Genomic DNA, 22,715 nt, shown 5'->3' with positions numbered 1-22,715 from the left:
ACGTGAAACATTCTTTGGCCGATACAGTTAGCCTATTGGAAATCTTTCTTCTAGACTTGCAGGGGAACTTTTTAAATCGAAATGTGCCTTCATATTATATATACAGACTGTCCCAAAAGTCCCGGACCGGTTTAATATTTTCAAAACGACAACAGATAAATCAATAAGATTTGGTACTTCAACACCACACCTAAAAATCTACTTTTTTAAGGAAATATCAATTTTCTGTCACATCATGGGGACGTCCCGCAAGGAGTCAGAAGGAAATCTTAAATAGAAGCATAGGTTGACATGTACATCAAATTAAAGGTATTTACTAGCAAAATATAATGCCGCAAATTTGAACTCAAACGGACAACCAAGTCAAGAATGACAGTGGTTCAAAGATTCATTTAATTTGCATTTGGGGGCACAGCCCTAGGAATCGGGAAAAAATTGTTAACGTAAGCATAGGTCGATATGCACATCAAATTAAAGGTCTTCACTAGTAGATTACAATGCCGTAAATTCAAGCTCAAAAGAACGCCTGAGTAAAAAATGGCAGTCGTTCAAAGATTCAAAATGGCAGGTTCAAGAAATCTTTGAACGGCTGCCATTTTTTACTCAGGCATTCCTTTGAGCTTGAATTTACGGCATTGTAATCTACTAGTAAAGGTCTTTAATTTGATATGCATGTCAACCTATGCTTCTATTTAAGATTTCCTTCTGACTCCTTGCGGGACGTCCCCATGATATGACAGAAAATTGATAGTCCCTTAAAAAAGTAGATTTTTAGGTGTGGTGTTGAAGTACCAAAATCTTATTGATTTATCTGTTGTCGTTTTGAATATATTAAACCGGTCCGGGACTTTTGGGACAGTCTGTATATTATATTCTGTAAAAAATCAATTAATGCACTGAAGTTACAAAGATTTTCAGATAAAGAATATACTGCCTAGTTATATTAGTGTTTACTGATCAGTAATTACTAACTTGCGCCACCGTCTGAGAGCGCTGAAGTAAGTTACAGATTTCTGTCGAGTATGCCAACCTTTTAACCTAGTGAAAATGATAGGATAAGCTATGTCATCTTAGTTAAATCAATTATTTCAGTCATAAACTAAGGAAGAAAGCAGAATTGTACACAATTGCGCACTCTGTGAGTGTCCAACTATTAATTATTGTGTGAGTGTCCAACTATTAATTATTGTGTGAGTGTCCAACTATTAATTATTGTGTGAGTGTCCAACTATTAATTATTGTATGTTATTTTTGAATAAACAAAATCCTCATCCATATAAATGTGATAGCCACTTCACTATCCGAAATTCAATGGTTAATTCATTGATACAACTTAATGACCCGTATAAGTTAATTGTTATTTTTTCAGTTGCACCCTAACAATCCCTTGTTGCATCAAAAATAAACTGCAAATTTATTTTCATACGGAGAATGAAAAATGTCGGACAAGATAAAATAAAAACTAATGACACCGTAATACGATATTGTATCGGGCACAGTGCTGCCAACCGAGTATGTATTGTGGCATTCATCAAATAAACGGCACTTATAGACTGGCACTGCACTCGATTTATCAGTTGTTCGAAAATATTACAGCGAGAATATTGCCAATTTGCTTTATTAACTGGTCTACATTTTAACAAGGAAATACTTTAACATAAAGGCGAATCTAAAAATGTATGGTTTTGATAACAGGTTTTAGATATACTGTACAGTATAGGGAAATTATAACTAGGTGGCGTTTGCAGAGGCATCCACAAAATTGAGCGGAGTCATCAGGGGTTCATACTATATTGTTTTGTCATATTGCAGTAAAAACAGTCGTTTTTAATGCATGCGTTGCGGGTCTAAAGTAGCAGTTTTACTCTTTAGGGAGTAAAGATCGTTTTTAGCCTCTATGGAGTAAAAATCAGTTGTTGACAACTCAGTTGTAAATTTCTATTGTAAACGATTGCATGTATCGAAATATGTATCGATTTGTGCTTTGTAATCATTTTAACCTACAGTCTACAGTCTCTTCCCATAGCATTTTAGCATTGCAGATACATTAATCCATTCCCACACTCAACACTGCTCACCTTTCCTACTTCCTTCATCACCCCCTACGTCGTGGACCTGTTTCCCTCTCTTCCCATAGAATTTTAGGATTGCAGATACATTAATGTAATTGCCAAAGGCAGTTCCCACACTCTGCACTGCCTTACTACTTCCTTCACCATTTCCTACGCCATAGACCTGTTTCCTTCCCTTCTCGTAGCATTTAAGTATTAGAATTGACTATATATTGGTATATTGACTATATAATGGTATTAGATACATTTATCTAACTGCCCAAACGGTTCCCCCACTCTCCACTGCCAGCCTTTAAAACTTCCTTCACCACTTCCTACGTCGTAGGGCCTGTTTCCTTCTCTTCTCTTAGCATTTTAGGATTGAAGATACATTAATCTAACTGCCACAGACGGTTCTCACATTATGCTCATACTTTACTACTTCCTAAGCTACTTCCTACATCGTGGACCTGTTTTCATCACTTTCCATAGCATTTTAGTATTTTAGATACGTTAATATAATTGCCACAAACATTGCCCACACTTCACACCGCTAGCCTTTACTACTTCTTTCACCATTTTCTATGTCGTGGGCATGCTTCCATCCCTTCTCATAGCATTTCAGCATTGCAGACAAGTTAATCTAACTGCTAAAAGGGTTCCCAGTTCCCACACTCCACACTGCTCACCTTACTACTTCCTTCACCTCTTCTTACGTCGCGGGCCTGTTTCTCTCTATTCCCATAGAATTTTAAGATTGTAGATACCTTAATCTAATCGTCATAAACAGTTCCCACACTCCGAAAAGCTCGCCTTGACTACTTCCTTCACCACTTCCTACGTCTCGGACCTGTTTCCCTCCCTACCCTTAGCATTATTGGATTGCAAATACCTTAATCTATTGGTTATAAACATATCCCACACTCTGAACAACATTTCCTTTACTACTTCCTTCGCAACTTCCTACGTCACCGACCTGATTCCCTCCCTTTCCATAACATTTTAGGATTGCATATACCTTAATCTAATCGGCATAAACAGTTCCCTCACTCCGGACAGCTCACATTTACTGCTTCCTTCACCACCTCCTACGTCACGGACCTGTTTCCCTCCCTTTCCATAGCATTTTAGGATTGCAGATACCTTAATCTAATCGTCATAAACAGTTCCCAAACTCCGGACAACTCGCCTTCACTACTTCCTTCACCACTTCCTACGTCACGACCCGTTTCCCTCCCTTTCCATAACATTTTAGGATTACAGATACCTTAACCTGATCGTCATAAACAGTTGCCACACTCCGAAAAACTCGCCTTTACTACTTCCTTCGTCACTTCCTACGTCACAGACCTGTTTACCTCCCTTCCCATAACATTTTAGGTTTGTAGATACCTTTATCTAATCGTCATAAACAGTTTCCACACTCCGGACAGCTCGCCTTGACTACTTCCTCCGCCACTTCATACGTCACGGACCAGTTTTCCTCCCTTCCCATAGCATTTTAGGTTTGTAGATACCTTAATCTATTGGTCATAAACAGATCCAACACTCCAGACAACTCGCCTTTACTACTTCATTCACCACTTCCTTCGTCACGGTCATGTTTTCCTCCCTTCCCATAGCATTTTAGGTTTGTAGATACCTTAATCTAATCGTCATAAACAGTTTCCACACTCCGGACAGCTTGCCTTGACTACTTCCTTCACCCCTTCCTACGTCGCAGACCCCTTTTCCTCCCTTCCCATAGCATTTTAGGATTGCAAATACCTTAATTTAATCGCCTTAAACAGTTTACACACTCCGGACAGCTCGCCTTGAACACTTCATTCATCACTTCCTACGTCTCGGACCTGTTTTCCACCCTTCCCATAGCATTTTAGGATTGCAGGTACCTTAATCTAATCGTCATAAACAGTTTTCACACTCCGGACAGCTCGCCTTGACTACTTCATTCATCACTTCCTACGTCGCGGACCTGTTTTCCACCCTTCCCATAGCATTTTAGGATTGCAAATACCTTTATCTAAGGGTCATAAACAGATTCCATATCCCGAACAGCTCGCCTTTACTACTTCCTTCACCACTTCCTACGTCGCGAACCTGTTTCCTTCCCTTCTATTCCTATTCCTTGCATTTTAGGATTGCAGATATTTTAATATAATCGTCATAAACAGTCCACACTCCCTACAGCTCGCCTTGACTATTTCCTTCACCAATTCCTACGTCGCGGACCCCTTTTCCTCCCTTCCAATAGAATTTTAGGAATGCCTTTAATATTACCTTTATCTAATCGTTATAAATAGTCCCCACACTCTGGACAGCTCGCCTTGACTACTTCCTTTACCACTTCCTACGTCGCGGACCAGTTTTCCTCCCTTCCTATAAAATTTTAGGAATGCAGATACCTAAATCTAATCGTCATAAACAGTTTCCACACTCCAGACTGCTCTCCTTTACTACTTCCTTCACCACTTCCTACGTCACGGACCTCAAGCTAGTGTCGTCATTTGATTATATTTATGATCCATACCGTTTCTGTTCTAATATCTGTGGATTAATGCTATCAGCTATTTCTTTTCTACTGCATTCAAAAGTCAACAGCTGATCATATGTTTTTGTTTTGTGTCAAATACTGCTTCCATAAGGATTACATTGAAACTTTGAGACCCAGTGGGGCGGAGTCCTGAGAGACCTTTTTAACGCCATATAGATGTTGGCACTCACCGATATGGTCTCTATCACCATGCAAAATTTGAAAACGATTGATTCATCCGTCTAGGAGGAGTTTGCGTATTACGAAATGCATAAGAGTCGACGTATAAGAGCTTCGCTCGCTCCGCTCAATTATATTACATTTAACGTGAATGAATACAAAATAATTTAATAATGTATACGAAATTAAACTTTGTATTGCTTGTGGTGTGAGCTGGTCTAGTGGTAGAGCACGGGACTGTAGTCTAATGTTCAAGTCCCGCCAATCACCAATGGATTTTACCTACGTGATAATGCCGCAATTACTAGGTCTTGCCTGGATAATGTGAAAAACAATCCCGGGCAAGAGCCTGGTAAAGAAATAACGAATTGTACGGGGAAACCCTGCTAATATCATTTAAAAATGTATATTTACACTTACTTTTATTCCTTACACTTACAAATAGATGACGAATGTCACTTCTGTCTTCTCAGACCAAATTACATAATGACACTTCTTCAAACAGCTCTGTAATTAGAGAGAGTCCATTTTTTTACAATATAATTACAACAACCTTTAATGCACTTTGGTATTCATGTTTAGTGTTCAAAATAAAAGTATTTTCCGAATAAGATAAATCACTCCTTTGGAAATTCTGCGTTTTAGTACCGGTAGTTCATTTCCCCACACATAAAAACTTGTTTTTGTTATGGAAATATTGTTTATTTCTATTAAAAATATTATATTCTATCCAACGCATTTATTTAGAAATTTCCACCGTTACTTTATTCATTTTTTTACTGTCCATCACTTTTGAATGTCACATCTCGCAATAAATTTGAAACGTTGTCTACAGAGAACTGCTAAAGAAAGCCAATATACAGGTTCAAATGGTTATCTACAAGAACACATTCATACCTTGAGCCGCATGTAGGTACGTGTGTGTTAGTATGTGTGTATGTGTTCGTGTGTGAGTCAACAGGTTCCGATGTAGATGTGGGTTAGCCGACACGTCATAGCTTTCTCTCATACAAGAATCTAGACTCTCACCTCCCAAACACGTATACGTATAGCTACGGCTTATCAACCATACGTCTGACCAACTATATGTTCAAATTAAACACATTTTTATAATGATACGATCGTATAGATGTCAAATTGGGGGATGAGTTTTCGACAAAATCAGCGGACGAAATTTACAACTATACTATGTCCTCTTTCAATCGAGAGAGTATTTATTTATGTAATCTGTGCCTCGACTCTTGACGACTCTTTTTCGCCCTAGGTAGTAAAAAAGCTACTTTATCCCTTCAATGCATGTATATAACCACCCGTTCTTCCAAATGAAGAAGAACAAACCTAGAACAATCACGTGATATGTTTAGATTCAACTTGAACCTCAGTTTTGCTGACGTCACAGACGGCAATCTCCATGACAAATGTGGCTTATCGCGGTCACAAACGTAGCTGCATCTGTTTATTTGTTATTTCGGTCGTAAGACGTCTCGCCGTTTAAATTTACATCACTTTAACATTTGGCGAATCAAGATATCGTGTCTTCTGACAGATTGTATACGGAAGATGCGACATCCCATGCGTAGCAATGATCACAAATGTGTAAAAGAAGGATACAATCTTACGAATGCGTTTGTTATATACTATGTTCCTCGTTTACATAGATTTACTTGGTGATAGTTTGAAACCCAAACTATTAAGAATAAAGCTAAGGTCGTGAAAAAATCCAATGTATGTTTGTTTGTATGTATGTTTGTTAGTTAGTTTGTTTGTTTGTCCTTTGTGGACTCCGAAACCGCTCGACAGATTGTAATGATACTTTCAGGCATTATTAAGCGAGTCAAGGATGGTTTGTGTGGAGTTTGGTGCAGATCCGTCAAAAGGGCTCCGCCCCAGTGTCTCTGGAGTTTCCCATGTTAACCTTATGAGTACTCATATTTAAATGGAATTAAAGAATCTTAACAGCTGGTTCAACAAAGCAATTTGATTCTGTGATGTTCAATAGCATTAAAAAGTTAATAAGTTTACCAACAGGGTGCAGCACGATAATTTTTTGCAATTTATGACAACAGCTAATTTGCAAACCAAAAGGCAAGTGAGCGCAGCGAACGAGCTCCAACCTAAAGGTGAGTGAGCGTAGCGAACGAACTTCAACCAGGATCTTGAAAATGAACAAGCATTTGACATAAAACCACATTAGGACAGGACGACGTCTGTCGGGCCATCTAGTACCACATAAAACGGTGTTGTAAGTTTAGATTTAATACTTAGAATATCACCACTACACCTAACACATTATACGAGTTAACGTACTATTTCTTATTGAGAATAGACAATAAAAGATTAGGTAGGCTACCAATTAATTTGTTATTAACAGTAGAAAATTAGTTCTTCATTAGTCATATGTCTGGTACTTTGTTGATCTAAAGTTTACCTGATTAAACAGAATTTTCACATTAATTCCGATTTCTGGAAATGTAATGTTACAGGTAAAACGAAGAGTAATCATAGGAATCATTGACCAGAAGGAGTTGATATAGTCCCTGAAGACCTACAAGAAACTAATACACACAGACACTTCATCTACACCTCCAAGGACAAGGGTAAAGATAGGTTAACAGGTCAACCGTATATAAGTGTAAGTAGAACTTCAGTATCCAAACATAACTGCTGGTCTACAGGTTAGAGCGTAGGTCTTCTGTCCTAAAGCCCACGGTTAGAATCCTGCCTATCACAAATGTATTTTAGCAATCTGATTATCCCGCAGCCCACTGGGTTCGGAATACACCAAAAACTGAAGTAACACTCAAATTAAAAAAGGACACGTCTTTCAGACGAAAACTTCAACTCGATTTAAGAACTTACTCTTCTTACATCACAAAAAAATTTAATTTTTTTAAACTTAAAACCTTACGGTACTTATAGAAACTTGCTAAACACACGAAACATATTGTAAACAAATCTAGAAACATTGCATACACTTACTAACTTGATGCAACTAGTTGTAATGTAAAAGGGTCGGATTAGGTCAGTTTCAGTTTTGGATCATATTGGCGTTAGAGCAATCTTAATGTTGTGGTACTATGAGAGCTCTCTTTGAAGTAATTTTAGTTTATGTAGTTGACTTGGAATATCTACCAATCGGTTGAATAACGACAAATTAACAATTTTGTCTTGAAGTAAATTAATTTTTAACAATTGTAATTCAAATCATGTTAGCGCAAACAATAATGGGCGAATATAGAAGGAAGAATAGGCAAACACTACCATTTAAAACATTTTAAGAGTTACCAAATACATCGGATACATTGGTACATCGGATGGTCATTTACAATAAGTTTAGTCTGCAAAAACGAATTTAATTTAGTTTAAGTAGCACACCACACTAAGCTTGTGCAATTTGTAACAGACTAAAATCTGTTGTGAAAATACAACGCACTGTCCTAAATAATGACAATGAATAATGACAATTACAGGTGGGGCTGGTGGCTGGCAGTGACGGGTCAGAGCAATAAAAGGCAAATGTGGAATGACATTGCCATCAACATTCATCTCATGTTACCCTCTGACAGATTGGTGCTGATAATAGTGTGAGGATCAGCTGATCGTAATATAAACATTTCATTATTCTTTTACACAGTAAACACAGTTTAATTATGCACTGAATAATTGATTAGTGGACAAGAATAATCATTGGGCTGATTACAATGTTCCAGCTTAATTACTTTTTGTTACGTTTTAGACGTAGGAATTTTATTTTTGTGCTACTGGAGTCAATTTTTATCCTAATTATTTGTTTATAAAAACGATCTTTTGTGACAGGGCAGGGTGCGCTGTCACCCTGTAGGGTTATGTAGGGTCATCCTACATAATAGAACAACAAAACTTACATTAGTTACTTTGGTTACCTATAGAGGTTAAATTTTTGGCTGTAGGATGTTGATATTCGGATATTACTTTTATTGGTTTAATAGTACTTAATAAAAAAAATAAGCGTAATGTCATGAATACGTACGATTAAAACTTGTTTGTAACTTCAAGTGTGCTGTACATACAACAGTATGGATGTCAACGCAAATATTTTGAACCCTTGTTATATTTCTTGCAAAAATCTAGTTTATGTTCGTACGGATGTAGAATTTTAAACATTTCCAGATTGAAACAAAACAGTGTAAAGGAACGTATGGTTTTCCCCAATTTAAACAGATTTTTTCCAAAAGATTATGTAACAGTTGTACTACACAAATTCGTCGAAACAAAGTATTTTACACAATCGTGTACCTTTACCCACTGTACATTACGTAACCTAACGATTGTTCCCTATCGTACAGACCTTGGCTGGAAACAAACATCGAGAGGAAAAAATACACATCGAAAATCAACAAATGAACGCTGTAAAGTATTGTTTGACTCCCGATGATAAAAATTACAATCCGCCGCGTCGGACGCCGTAAAGCTGTCCTCTTATCAACGTCCTTGTCTCTGATTTATTCCTTCGGCCTTGCTGATAGCGGCGGTATTTTTTCCAACGTCGGTCGGGATTAGTTGCTATTACTCACGATGGAAATTGACCACAGGATTTTGCTGTGTTAAAAAACTGCAAGGGTTGTAAAAATACGACAATTCTGTGAAAAGTTTAACGTTGAACTAATTAGGTTCGAGAACATATATGCGGAATTTTAGACTACTTAAAAGCAAATCAAAAATCCTTCCTAAAAGGATGGGTATCTCAATATGCATGAAAATAAGGTTCATAAGATATATTTAATCTAGAAAAGTAAAAATGTAGTAAAGCTCATAGAACAATCTTGGTGGCAAACAACCTAGGTGAATGCTGCAAGGTACTAAGATATATTATTTTAATATTACGTCATAAAGAGTTAGTTAGTGATAGTGACATTTCACTGTATAATTAGTCTACAATAGTACCTTTAACCTTGGATAGGGCAGAGGCTATGGCAGAAGTATATTACGACGTAGAAGGAGCGCAAAGCACAATGTTCAAACTAGAACATGGTGTATCAGCTAATATATGCATAAGTAACGTAATATTTTAATAGTATTTGAAAACATACAAAAGTATGCTTTGAGCAGAAACACAAACAAGCTGGATGTAACAAGGGGAATCAAATGCATCCTAGTGCTGTTCATGATAAAATATCTTGCTGAACACCAAACGAGTACAAGAAACTTGATTTCGTCAAAACTTGTTGAACTGGAGGCAGAAATGTAGCAACCAGAGGAGGCGGTGTCGTGCCTACTCACACGCGATTCTACCGCGGTATCCAGCAAAGAGTATTCAATACAAACTGGGTTTTATAACTGTTATAATTCGTAACTAAATGTCTAAGGATTTTCAATCAAACTTGTTCGTATCTAGTAAAACATATTTTGGATCTATGTATGTTGACTTTCTAAGAAAATCTGTGACACAAAAGTTTAAAGTATGTGTGAACAGGGAAGTTAAGAGATTTATTTAATCAGGAAAATACATTACAGTAAAACATTGATCAGGGAAATTCATCGTTTGTATTTACTTAATGATACTAAATCATAACATTTATAACAAATAGGAATGTGAATACGCAAATATTTTATCAGACAGGAAATGATCTAGGTTAGCATTTAGGCTAGATGAATTTGCGTTGCGTGTATATATACTTTATAGGTACATTTACATATAATAAAATGTTAATTTATATAGAGAATTTAATAAGAAAGCTAAATTAGTTGCAATATTACAGTTACAGCTTTTGAAATAAATATTTGACTTGTGATCAAATATCAAGTAACATGTAAGATAACAAAATATTACGTTTTCACCCCGATTTTAATCAAACAATTTAAAAGTTCAAACATACTTCAAACAAACTATTACAACCTGAGCGAAATGATTACAAAATATCCACGTTTTAATTAAACAACATTTTTTTTAATACTAGAATATTCATCGGAACAAATCACTTTTGACAGACGATCTGTGCTATAAGTGCAATAGCTTGCGAAATAAATGAATATTTAACCAGGCTGAAGAGTTTAACTTGAGAAGGCGATTTGATTGCGATTTAACAGAGAAACGCGATACGAAACTGAAGGAAACGCCGTTGCATCACTAATGGGATTGTCGTTCAATTTATCACTCATTTCAACTGTTTGCCAAGACGATTACTTTTATCGTACAAACTTATAATTCACAAATATCTATAATTAGTTTCTAGTAAAATAGGTTTCAAGTTTGTTAGACTTTACGCACTAAAATGCAATTTTTAGGATTTGAGAGAAAGTATTGCCACGAATTGTTAATTGTTATAGTATGCGTCATGTTGAAGGAAAGGTTTCTTTCGCAAACCATTTAATTTTGCTATCGTAAAACCTTGTCTGTAAAATCTTATAGTGTTGACGCAATAATATACATTGAAAATGTTTAAGGATAATTTGAGAAATGTTTAGCGTTTTTTTCATGTATTGTTTCTTCGAATTTCGATAATTTTTTACACGTACATTTGTAAACTTGTATTTTTTAGTTAAAAGCATATAGTTCATATAAACTTCAAATGCACAATGCCAATGCATTAACTTTAGTTTTAAGTAGTATTGCATTTTCTATTATCCTAATGTATAACTTTTAAATGAATTGCCAATTTTTACTTAGTGTAAAAACTCCCATACATAAGTTGAAATAACATAACTTTAAAAAGATTTCATGATTTTTCTATAATCACAGTTTTTGCGAAGTGCACGTGCATACAAATTTGATAACTTTACTCTTAGGATTCATATTTGAACAATGTTTTAAGCCCGGGACCGATTTACTTTTTAATTTTGATGTCCCCAGAGGCCAAAAACACTATTCGTTCAAATTTTTATATATATATATATATATATATAGACTTATATATATATATATACGTCCGTGAACGCGATAACTTGAGTAATTTTTGTCCGATTTTGATGAAATTTGGTTTAAAGGTGTAAAGCGGGATAAACTTGAATGAGTTCGCGAACCAGCATGATCGGACCATGGGAACGGGGCTTTACGGGGGGTTTTATGGGGTAAAAATTGGTTTTTCTCACTTTTCTAGTATATGAAAGTATTTTTGTTCGATTATTAGTAACGGAGAAAATTAAAAAAATTGTAAATTTAAAATTACAATGTTATTCTTATGGAGAATATTGTCAAATGTTGTAGTTTGCTTGTTTATGAATATATTTTGATCAAACTTGGCAAATTTATTTATTTTCTACTAAGCTATCAATATTTTACTCAAAAACACACTTTATTAGTTTCCTTGTAGCAGCAAACCTAGGTACTCGTTAAACCTAATGTTATTAAATTATATTTAACTGAAAATCAATTCAGACAAATGGAAATTCGCTTAGTCGGCAGGTTTGCTGCGGCAGGGGTATTTTAAGCTTATTAGCGTCTTTGCTAATCTTAAATTGTTTTCTGGAAAATAGTTACAGTATACTGTTCACTCCGATAAGAGACACATTGATTTGATGGTATTCAAGACAGATAATTACCAGTTTGGCGTTAAACACTGACAGCTCGCTTGTCTGTGCCAAAGACCACCAAACCCAGCGTTCTCGTGACGGGCGCTACTCACGTTGCAGTTGGCGGGATGGCGGGAAAAGGTCAAGGACGACGAGTGCAGGATGCAACAGATAGACCATTCGATTACTAGCATCGAATCATCCGATAGTCTACTACAGTGCCACAGACTAGTATAGAGTAACTGTATGGTTTACTATAGTCTGTGGCAGTCACTCAAATCATCAGGAGACACGAATGGAGCGACTGTGAAACCGGTAAACTTTGTAAGCTTATAATCAGATTGGAACGGTATTTGGTGAAAATCATCATTATGTGATCGTTCGATTGTTAATTGTGTTATTTGGTTAGACCACTTTTAAAACGTTCAACCGAAAAATAAACTTATACTTTCTTTACAGATGAAACAGCATTAGGTACAGAATATTGTAGGTTTTATACCAATATGAATTACATATAACTTTAAGTATATAATGTGGGATTGAGAAAATAAACAACGATGAAAATAATATCACTTTTTAAGGGCAGCAAAAATGAATACCATCATACAGCTAAATGGGAGTAACTTAAGTAACGTAACGTAAGTGTTACACGTGAACTGAATGAATTTTGAACACATGTGGATGCATGTTAGAATTTAAGAAATGCTTGAGTCTATTACGACTAATTTTGTCAACTTAGTATCAATTTCACTCACGGTTCATCGTATTATCTCCCGTCCAAACCGTTTGTAAAACACATCAGTTCTGATTAGACATTTCCAACGTAAAAAATAGGTTCTACCATAATATGTTTTATTCCCCGCCAAAAATGTTGCAGTACAACATGTAAAGTTTCTAAATTGAGTTTGAACAAAACGAGACCTACTAAAACAACAACAATCCGATGAAAAATAAACTCAATCTAGAAAATAGCTCATTTTAACACTGAAACATTTCACAACCCAATCCGAAAAAGGAAGTAACGTAAAGTAAACTGAATCAAAATCCGGATCGATAAACCTTCATACCGGGACAAAGCAATGTGGAGTTGAAAAGGTGCAAATGATTGTTCCTTCGCCCCAGTCAGGGATGAGAGGGTCCTTTTATTCAGCTTCTAATCATCTGCTAAGCACAATAAAAATAACTGGTTTGCAAAACGAAATTCAGACCAAAGCCGAGACCAGTTCCACAGATAGGACAGTCTGGTACCGGGCGTTACATCACTGCTAGGGAATAAAACATCTTACAACGAATAAAATTGCATAATGGAGTGTTGAGTATGAGCAATAATCAAAAAATACAGGATTAAATTAAATAAACTTATACTTCAGTTGATTTTAGTATCGGCCAGGATGAACAAAAATTTCTTAAGAAATTCGCAAGAGGACTAGATTCGTTGCTATTTTACCATTGAAAGGAGGATAGAATAAAGAGTATTTATGTACCAATAATACACATTTTGATCCGCCAGAAACAAAGATTTTAAAGTTTGGTTTGATGGGATTAAAGGCGGCGTTGTGGTTATGAAACCGCGCCTTCAGGTTCTGGAGAGAGCGGTAAAGATGTACCTAGTGTAACAAGTATGAAGCTTATGAAATTCCTCTATATGTGTATCAAACATCAACATCATAAACAAGAAGGAAGCATTTAATGTATATACAATTAGGACACTAAGTTATGAGCATAGAACAAATCATGATTTTTGTATTGGAAGAGGAGTACTATGTTCTTTTTAAAGTGTTCCTAATACAGATAGTAAGCCTAACATCAAGAAACTTATAGAAACAATCATTGTGATAAAACCATGAAAAAACAACAACGAAGTATCACAAAAACTACAACACTGCACACAACCAAAAAACACCTAAAAAGTTCAAAACTAACTGAAAATTACAAAACAAACTATAGGAATAAACAAAAACATCACAATACCTTCGAAAACGTAATCCAAAAGCCGTAAAACGCACAGTAAAAACTCATAAACGAAGGCAGAAGCACAACCGCGAGCACTAACCTAACACAAGACTCGTCGCAGCCGTAACCCACAGGACGACTGACTGACTGCGACCACTTTCACAGGTACAGTCGGTGTGGGGGCACAACAGACCTCGTGCTGGGACTGTACCTTTATCACACTTCGGACACTTGAGTACCAGTAGCTTTGACGGAGTGAAATGTTCAGTAGGTAGGTATGTAAAGTGGAGAGGAGGTTCCACCTCAGTATTCGAACCAAACAGAAGGAGCGTTTGGAAACAGAACGCCAAACAATAAACATAAGTGAGAATCTGTAGAATGTTGTGTTTCCTTATCGAAACCCCATTTCTAATATTTCTTTAAGGATTACAATGAAAAGCGTAAAATTCGACGATTTGTTTAGGAACAGTTTGTTTGTATAGAACCATCACCATCATTATGAAGAACCATCATTATGAGAATGGTAGTAGAAGAAATAATTGTGGGACCCAGGTGAGTTTATGAATATAGACCTAAATTGTACACATATAAAAAACTGAAAACAGAATTTTGACGTAACAGTAAGAAGAATGTAATGCGAATAATTATCTATGTAACCAGGCTCTGTAACTTCTTGTGTTTGAAAAGTGATTTTTTTACTAGTGAATAAACCACGGACTCTAATAAACTACAAACTGTATCTGGACGGCTCCAAATGTTCAATACAAATTATAAGAGTCCCTTCATACTACGTTCATTATTTTTAGTAAATTACAATATACAAGATAAAGGACTGAACACAGGCTAACACTTATAATTACTAACGAAACGGGAACCGGAGTTTTGCCAACGGGTGTCAGGTAGATGAAGGGATGCCTTCGGCCACTTCTTGGTGCGGAGATTTGCCAACGGTGGTGGTGGGAGAAAGAGCGTGACGGAGGGAGGGAGAGCGATTGTCAGGGTTGTCTACGCTTGGCAGTTGTGCGCTTATCGCAGTGGGTTAGGTTAGGTTAGGTTAGGTTAGGTTAGGTTAGGTTAGGTAAGGTCAGGTCAGGTTAGGTTAGGTTAGGTTAGGTTAGGTTAGGTTAGGTTAGGTTAGGTTAGGTTAGGTTCGGTTAGGTTCGGTTAGGTTAGGTTAGGTTAGGATAAAAATTCAATACATTTCCTTTCACAGTCAGGTACATAACTCCATTACTTTGAACACAGTCAGCATCCTGCCTGGTTTGTCCACCCCTAGCGGAAGCCACCCTCGCGGTCACGTGTAATCTCTCTCTCCCCCCTCCCCCTCTCGCGCAACCCACAAACGTTGGCAAAACTCCGCAGTATGTGGAATTCATTGATGGGGACCCTTTCTACCTGATACCCGTAGGCAAAACTCCTGCACTCTAACGAAATACGTTTAACACAACTAGATTTAAAATGTAACTCGTAAAATGAAAATTTTTAACTGATTTGTTACTTCTAAAGTTTCTTTTCAACTAATTAAAACCCTGAACGAAACGAAATATTTTGAGTTTAATTCAACCACCCTGACGACTAAACTAGGATGAACCGATGTTCTGGCATGGTTTCCCAAGAGAGGTTGGGTTCCAAGATAGATAAGGCTTTAGTGGGTCAGGCGGGCCATCCACGGAATATTTATTAGGGTTTTTACAGCTGCGAGGGTTAAAAAACCCCGGCACCCCATAGCGGCTTCCTGCGTCTAGTGGGCCGTGATTCCGAGGGAAAACACCCGGCAATCGTCAAAGGGTGGAGCACGTAGACATCTCTGTGAGGGTAGATGGAATACGATTTAGACACACTGCAATGCATCGGGAAAAGTTAAGCTTGTTTTGTTTATGATTATTTCTGTATTTTGAGAAGGCGAAGAATGTGTTGTCCTCGGAGGAAAGAGAAGTTTTTTACACATTACAGTAAAATGCCATGAACCATTAACACATTCATAACCATAATCTAACAGTTTAGTGCGGCCATTTCATATCACGATTAGTAAAAAGCAAAGTTAACTTTAAGTTTTGGGAATCAAGAATCTGATTCCCTCTTCAGGTGAGAAAGAGTCATAGTATTAAACACATTTCTATTTACGTGTTTTTACCTTTCGTTATGGAAAATATCCACAAATAACCTGTTAGATAAAGTAAACTCACCATCGTCACAAATTAATTGACTTCAAATATATGGTTCAATTAGGCACAACATATGTAGTCTTGTTGATAGCTTTTAACATTTTTATTCAAACTAACTTACCAGGGTATAATGTTATCCAACAGCATACATACCTGAAAAAGTAAATGTAATTAAAATAACAGTCATATAATTTCACTTAGTACCTAAGAAATGTAATATAGTTTATGGGTGCTATTTCCCGAAGAGGATTTGCGATTTCAGGCATCTTGTAGAATATCTTTGCATTAAAATGTACACAAACATCAAGGAATATTATTATATTAATATTTTTGCTATACAGTATATTAAATACTAGAGATAGCTAAGATCTATTTTATTCTACGGGATTGTAGAGGAGAAAAAATCATATCAACTAGTAAACCTAAGAAAACTTTCGTGATCAAATTGATGTGAAAAAGAGTTAAAAAAAAAACATCCATAACTATTTTTTAAATAAAAAATTACCTCAATAAAACCTTTGTTACTAAATTGCATGCATTTAGGTGAGGTGTTATTCGTTTATGAAACAATGTCCACTATTTGTGGGCTTATAAAGGTGAAAGAAGTTCACAAATAATCTTCATAAACACCTTTGTCACGAGCTAAAATAGAAAATCGTAACGAAGAATCAAAATGAAACTAAACTATTTCAACATGTTTCACGACATTACAAACATCCCACACATTTTCCTTAAACAAAAGCTATCAGAGCTTGGAGATTGATAGTTAAACTACAAATTTCAATAAAGGAATAGTTGCAAGACGAAGTCTCTGTTACAGAGCAGGAATGTTGAAGTGTGAGTCTCTTGCTCTTGGAAGGGTCGCATTATTAAAAATATCTTCCCTTTGAAGCAACTTGGATGTGTTGAAACCCTATTTTTGTTTATAGACTTTAAGAGATCTGTAGTAGTAAAAAATGTCTTTAACTGAACTGAAATGAAATGTATGCAATGTATACATAAAAATAAGTGACTATGCAGCTGGTAAATTTTTAACATTTAAAATTAAAACGCGTTTCTTAGATCTATAACAAAAGAAGAAAATAGACATTAATTTAAAACTTCTGGTCACTATAGTTTTAACCTATACGAACGCTAGACGCTGTAAGAAATAACCCGACCGACGCAAGAATAAAATCAAATAAACACATTATCAAAACGCCAAAATTCGTATTTCAAACATCGGAGATCGAAGTGATCCAGTTTAGTTAAAAAACAATTTTTTTGCAATGTTACTGAATAAAACCAGCGGATTGGAGGCTATATTTACATACAAGTACAGTAGGAGTTGAGTATCAATAGCTCGATAATGCTCTCATTCAGACATTCTCGCTTACCAAGACACATAAGTAACACTTTACACCACTCACACTCGTATTGGTTTACACGGCGTAAACTAAAATACACACTTTGACGATATTGTGTGATCGTTGGGTTTTTACTGATCCCGAAGTTATAGTTTTGCATAAGAGCGTTGACTGATAAAAAAGGGTGAACCCATTTCTCGGTAGAGTTTTTATATTGTCTTAATAAGGATCAAGCAAGGAGCGTAAAAATGTGTTCTTTACATGCGTTAGACTCTTTCTCTGTATTTTCTGCTTTAAAATTGCAAGAGTCTCCCCTAACTTATGTTAATATTTTTGTGGAGCTTCTTCAACAAACTTTAGGTTAATCATATATTACGTTTGCGATACTTTTCAATACATATCGCTTACACTACTTCCTTTTGAGATACTACACTAAAATAGTACTTTTAACGTAAGTAGTATTTTTAACGATTCAAACCAGCGCTTCAAAACGTTTACAAGTTTACGTACATGTGTACTACAAAACCTGATTCAAAATTAGCTTTTTTCAAAATTAGCATCAAAATAAATTAATATTCTTAGTCGCAAGTAGAGTAAATATTATTTACCGATCAAACAAACAATAATTTTCTAAATATTTACTGTCTACGATCACCCTGATTGTAACAAAGTTTATGTCCAACCCAAGTTCACGTTGGGTTATAAATCCAAATCGGTGTTATCCCAAGGGTTAGACAACTATTGTCTAATTCACTTATCCTTACTTGTATTATACGTCTTCTACAACACGTGTAGAGTGTTCTATTTGAGGATTGGACTGGAAATAAATGCTCTTTCTAATCCCCAGGTAGAGACACTTTGGTTAAGTATCTTGTAGTTGTAGCTATAAGTATATAAGTATAAGTATATAAGCATTTTGTATTGTAATATTTAAGTTATTGATCTACATGAGTTTTTAATTTTTGCAATTATTTGGTTGTGAAAGCCATATAATGTTTATGTTAGACCACTTCACTAAATCCCATTATTTTAATCTAATTGAACTATAATTTATACTATAATTGTGGTGTTATCAAACGAATAAATAGCATTCTATATTTTTTTTATTGACTAAAAACTCCAAATGGCGCCCCAAAGGAAAATGAACGTGAACACATCATTGCAAGTAGGTGACGATATTTTCTTAATCATTTATAATTGTTTCAATCATTCACGATCAAACATTTCATTTATCGAATTTATCAAAACAAAATTTTACCTACCCTTGCCGATTGTTAACAAACCATTATTATTATACTATCAAATGGAGAGATAACTTATGAACAGAAGAAACCGGTTGATACTTCTGTTCATTACTCGTTATAACAACAGGTTGAAGTTGTACAGTTACCAGCATTCCGGGGAGTTTCATAACAAAAGATTTAAACACATTTCTAATTTCATAAAACACATATTATAAAACAAACGTCTGTTCAATAACATACATGACGATTAACAGTGTTTCAATTGGCTAAAATAAGCACAACGTAAACTATTTCACTGTTTAACGTCCACAATAATTGAAGACGGTGAAACGAAGTAAAAAACACAAGTGTTTTTCGTTTCTACAAGCCTGGGGGAAAAGGAATTCCAACAAGGGTTCATTTCCAGGAATAACCAAAGTAATGGGAACTACTCAAGACGCTCACTGTAATGAAACTCAGTTCTACCTAATTAAACGAAAAAGTAAGTTTCAACTCTTGGCGTCTCGGAGTTGGAGAATGGGAATTGCCAAATCTACTCCTTCCCCTTCGCCGCCCCATAGAACTAATTGACCTAATCATTAGGTTGAGGTGTTTAGTGCTTATAGTTAAACATAAGTGATTAATTAAGATGGAAGATGAAAGTGGCGTAATTCAGCACAATTTATTATGACTTATCATGTGAATGATTGTTAAACACACCCTTTTTCAATTATAAACGAGACTAAATAAATTGATTGGTTCCGTTTGTGAAACATGATATATTTCACGGGATTTATGCAACATTGAGAAGAAGGTGTATGAATGAAACTAAAAATGGTGAAATAATATTACTGAATTGTATTAACAAAGAGTATTAACAGTAGCATATGACAATGCTATAAAGACCCAATGATCATGGACGTGGTCACTGTCAGACCATCAAAAAGCAACGTTACTTCCCCAACATCTTGTTCGTTGTACAGACTATTCAACAGACGAGGAGTTTACGAACCCTTCATTAAAAATCAAAATTCTGGAAGCCGTCCCACCGGTCTGGATTCCGCCAAACCCGGTGAGCGAAAGTAAACTTCGAACTTTCAAACTTTCGTCTCCACGTTTCACTTCTCTAAACCAACAAACACAACGTTTATGTTTAACATTTCGAAGAATTTAATTTGGTCCTTCGTGTCGGATGATGGTGGTGCGAACTGTAACATACCCGGCGAGCACTTTTATCGAAAGTAAACTTTCATGTTTCGTCTCCACGTTCCACTAATCGACACATACAAACAAAACGCTTACTGCAGGTCAAACATTTCGAAGAAATAGATCTTTCAAAGAATTTAATCTGGTCCTTCGAGCCGGATGATGGCGGAGCGGACTGTACCGCATACAGGCCCAAGGTCGCCGAGTCTGCAGAAACAAGAGCGCCAGAGCGGGCACTTGAATGTCAGACGGCGAGAGATGAGGGGGGGGGGGGTGTAGAGATTTTCCAATTTTTGCCTATTTTCTGGGTTCAAGCCCTGAATTGTTTTTCACATTGGGTAGACCTTGGAGATCGAAGCAATATCACTTACATGAAATCCATTGGTGATTGGAAAAAATTGAACCCGAGACCTCGCGGGATCGACTTCTGCGCTCTATCACAAGCTCGCTCCCAAGTGTATAGTAAAGCTGCGACCACACTTTTGCCATTAAATGTCCGGTTGTCCACAAGATTGTAGAACAAATTACTGTAGATCCATTACCTGACTAAGGTTTGCGCCACTCCTTATAAACGCGTCCTTAAAACTGCATCCAAGTTGTATCCCCTTTCGCAGATAATCATTGTGTAAACTATGTATTTGTGGGCGATTATAGCGTTTTCGTATTTCCTGAGATGGCGTAATATATTGTTTCAATCAAACAGCCTACTTATTTTCTATTTGACATTTAGCATAATCTTTAGGGAAAAGAAACATATGGTCTTAGTATCAAAGCTACACAAGACATCACTAGATTCTACTCCCCTAATAGTGGGGTCGTATAGCTGCATATAGTGGCAGAATATTTCAGTTCTAACAGAAAGGCTGCAATTTTAGGTTATTACAGTATACATGTTTCTGAACCTAAAACCGCCCAGACCCCAATTTTTAAGGACCTCGGTCGTCCGTAATGACGTCATCAAAATGGCGGCCGTAAGAGGATGGTGGGTCCCCATGTATTGGCTATAACGACCGAATGCCTGAACCGATTTTCATGAAATTTGGCACACAAGTGCTTGAATACATTATCTTGGCCTGGGTTGAAAATGGTCAAGTTTCATAAAGTCATTTCAAAATGGCGGCCGTTAAAACCTAAAATAAAAAAAATCATTCAGTGTTTTGTGTTCTCAACTCCCTCCAGAGGTCTGCAGCAACCTATTCACTTTCCTTGCAATAAAAGGTTGCATTACCGTCTTTGCATTTCATGAAATAGGCCAAATACCCCCACCACAGCTAACCTGCAGATTAAGTGAGTTTCCATTTCCCTGATTTGATTTTCAATTAAATCAATTTCAATAACATTAGGTTTCATGAGTACCTAGGTTTGCTGCTACAAGGAGATTATTAAAATGAGATTTTATTAATATATCAATAGCTTAGTTTAAAATAAATAAATTTTCCATGTTTCAAAAAATGTAATCATAAACAAGCAAACTACAACAGTTTATGTACTCTCCGTAATAATAATATAGGAGTTTTAAATTTACAATATTTTGAATTTTCTCCGTAACCAATAACCTCATAAAAACACTTCAATTCACTAAATTTTTGTTTGATTAAGATCTTCAAAATAGTTTAGAGGAAAATGAGGGAATTTCATGTTTTGGGGGTCAAACATGAGGTTCGAACATAAGAAAACCCAATTTTTACCCCTTAAATTACACCAAAAACCCCGTTGCCCTGGTGCGACCACGCTGGTTCGCGAACTTGTTCGAAGAAACGTTGCTTTACACGTTTTTGCAAAATTTTATTAAGATCGGATAATTTTTGCTAACGGACACACACATATACAGTGTGTTCCAAAAACGTAGGGACAAAGTTTACGAATTGATCCATTGGATCAAAATAAGAAGAACATAAGGAATAACATTTTTTTACAAAATCGCTTCGTTAATAGATATCCATCATTTTATAAGTTTTTCATTAACATTTTATCCTTTATAACTTATATTGGAGATATTGGCAATTAATAATGAAATGTACCTGTACAATTATATTTACAAGTTCAAAAAGGCAAATAAATATTAAATAAAAAAAAATTATTATATATTGGCCTTGTTGAACTCGTAAATTTAATTATAAATTTCATTATTTTATCCTTTGATAATTTTGACTGAACTTTTATGAAACGTGATCGGACTATGGGAACGGGGATTTATGGGGGGTTTTATGGGGTGAAATTTGGTTTTTCCCATTTTGGCCCCAAAAAATATAAGATTTAGCAACTTCTTTCCAAACCATATTGTGGAGCTAAAAAAAAAACAAATAATTTAGTATATTGAAGTGTCATTATGTGCCTAACGGTAACAAAAAAAATTCAAAAAATATTTAAATATAAAATTCCCATTTTATTTATATGGAGAATAAGTAAACTATTGTATTTTGCTTGTTTATGAACATATTTTGATCAAATTTGTAAAATTTATTCATTTCATACTAAACTATTACATTTCATAAAAAAATACGTTTTTACCCTCCCTGTTGTAGCAAACCTAAGTACTCGTTAAACAAATGCTATTTCAATGGGGGAAT

The 22,715-nt window shown here is 35.8% G+C and overlaps 1 protein-coding gene across 6 annotated transcripts in view; it reads right to left on the bottom strand.

Annotated features, from left to right (window-relative positions):
• Window positions 1-22,715, bottom strand: part of LOC129002641 (ecdysone receptor) — a 275,558-nt gene that overhangs the window by 89,027 nt on the left and 163,816 nt on the right. Inside the window, exon 1 of one of the 6 annotated variants that reach the window (XM_054430592.1) lies at window positions 14,224-14,352. The exons of the other annotated variants lie outside the window; for them this stretch is intronic. The gene's annotated coding sequence lies outside the window, so the exon portion shown is untranslated. Of the gene's footprint in view, window positions 1-14,223; window positions 14,353-22,715 lie in introns of those variants that run through there. 6 annotated transcript variants of the gene reach the window in all.

Source organism: Macrosteles quadrilineatus, unplaced genomic scaffold, assembly GCF_028750875.1.
Source record: "Macrosteles quadrilineatus isolate MER2022 unplaced genomic scaffold, UCM_ALF_1.0 Scaffold_9__3_contigs__length_116548681, whole genome shotgun sequence".
NCBI classification, from domain to species: domain Eukaryota; kingdom Metazoa; phylum Arthropoda; class Insecta; order Hemiptera; family Cicadellidae; genus Macrosteles; species Macrosteles quadrilineatus.
Note: the sequence above shows the minus strand (reverse complement) of the source record. Positions and strands in the feature narration are given on the sequence as shown.